Below are 1,610 nucleotides of genomic sequence, written 5' to 3'. Positions count from 1 at the left end.
GGGTGCGGGGAACGTGGACAATGCGAACGCGGTGGCCGCGTGTGCCCCGCCCAGCCCCGCCTCGCCCATCTCACTGAGCGCAGGGCTACGGACCTCTCCGCTTTGCAAGTCGGCTTCTTTCAAACCTGGGATGTGGAGACACTTTCTACGGCTGGGACCGGGTGGTTTACTGTGGTCGAGAGGCAATACCAGGCCGCTTTCGCCCAATGTGTTTTAATGAACTTTCCGATGGTTTCCGCTTTGTTCAGGCACACGGGTCACGATCGTGTAGTAACCCGCGGAGTTGAGAGGGGTGAGGAAGAGGCGGCGATGGCGGAGTGAGAAATCGCTCTACCAGGGACCGTAGACAGGATATTAATAGAAATAATGCAGTGGTTGTCAGGAAACGAGAGTGCAGCCACATGGCTACTGCTAGTTAATGCAACGAGGATATCCGGTGGCTGCAAAGTCTGTAATTTAAAATAAAAAGAGCTCTCCCAAGACCGGGGAGGCTGGCCTCAGCGCCGCGTGGCGGTGGTGTGCTGGGCACCCCCTGTGGAGACCGTCCAGGTTCTGACAGGTGGGGAAGTCTCATCCTAGGGGATTTACAGCTTTAAAAGAGAGCCAGCCTTTTCTGAAACGTGGTTGGGGTTGAGGACATGGTCTGTTGCCTGTTTCTAACAGTAACAGGATAATTATAAGTGGCACTTGGGTTATGTCTTCTCTAGCTCTTTTAATATTACATCTTGGTCAGCAATGCCACAAACAAGAGTTTTTTAGCAATCGATGCACATAACTTGGAAGCATTAGGAATCTGAGTTCAATTTTCATTCATTAACTGCTTCCAGAGTAGCTTTATAAATTCAGAAAATATGAACAATCCAGGACACACCTGTCTGTTACATTGATCCTGTGTTTGATTGCTTCTGGTGCCTTACAGTCTAGACAATGGGAAGGCAGTGGTCTCATAGCAGGACAGATGCCCTTAGAAGAACTACATGAATTATGGATCCCCTGCTCCTAAGGATATAATACAGTACTGTAATGCAGTCTCATGCTGTGTATGGAAATAACGCTAAACAAGCTTAAATATTCTAATTGTTTGGCCAGAACTTAACATTTAAGAAGATTAACATAAATATAAATCAGATGTACAGGGGGCAGGGGGGACTCACTACAACTTGACCACTTCAAGTATTCTGTTTTTAACCTTTTTTTCAATTTTACTGTGTTCCCTGCCAACATCTTTCTTTCCTTCACAAGATTTCGAGCCCCATCCCAATGTTTCTTTTTTTTTTTTTTTTCTCTTCATTTTACCTCGTCAAGTTTGTTTTTGCCCACTGAGTTCTGAGGGGCCCCCACTGTGTTAAAGGGGCCTCCAGTGAAAAAATTTGTACAACCCACTTAGCAACAGTACCTTCAAAGTTTGTTTTTAAATGAAAGTTTATCTCAGTGGCCTATTTAGTTAGAAAATGTATTTTCAAGACATCTTATGATATGATATGCTCCTTAGCAAGGAAAGGTGTTTTTTCACCTAACTCATAGCGACCCTGTATAGGGTGTTCAAAAGCAGCTGGTGTATTTGAACAGCCAACCTTGTGGCTACCAGTCCAGTACTTATCCTGCAGTGC

The sequence above is a fragment of the Chrysochloris asiatica genome, unplaced genomic scaffold, assembly GCF_000296735.1.
Source record: "Chrysochloris asiatica unplaced genomic scaffold, ChrAsi1.0 scaffold00329, whole genome shotgun sequence".
In the NCBI taxonomy this organism is placed as follows: Eukaryota; Metazoa; Chordata; class Mammalia; order Afrosoricida; family Chrysochloridae; genus Chrysochloris; species Chrysochloris asiatica.
The sequence above is the reverse complement of the archived record's forward strand: the minus strand, read 5'-3'. Positions refer to the sequence as shown.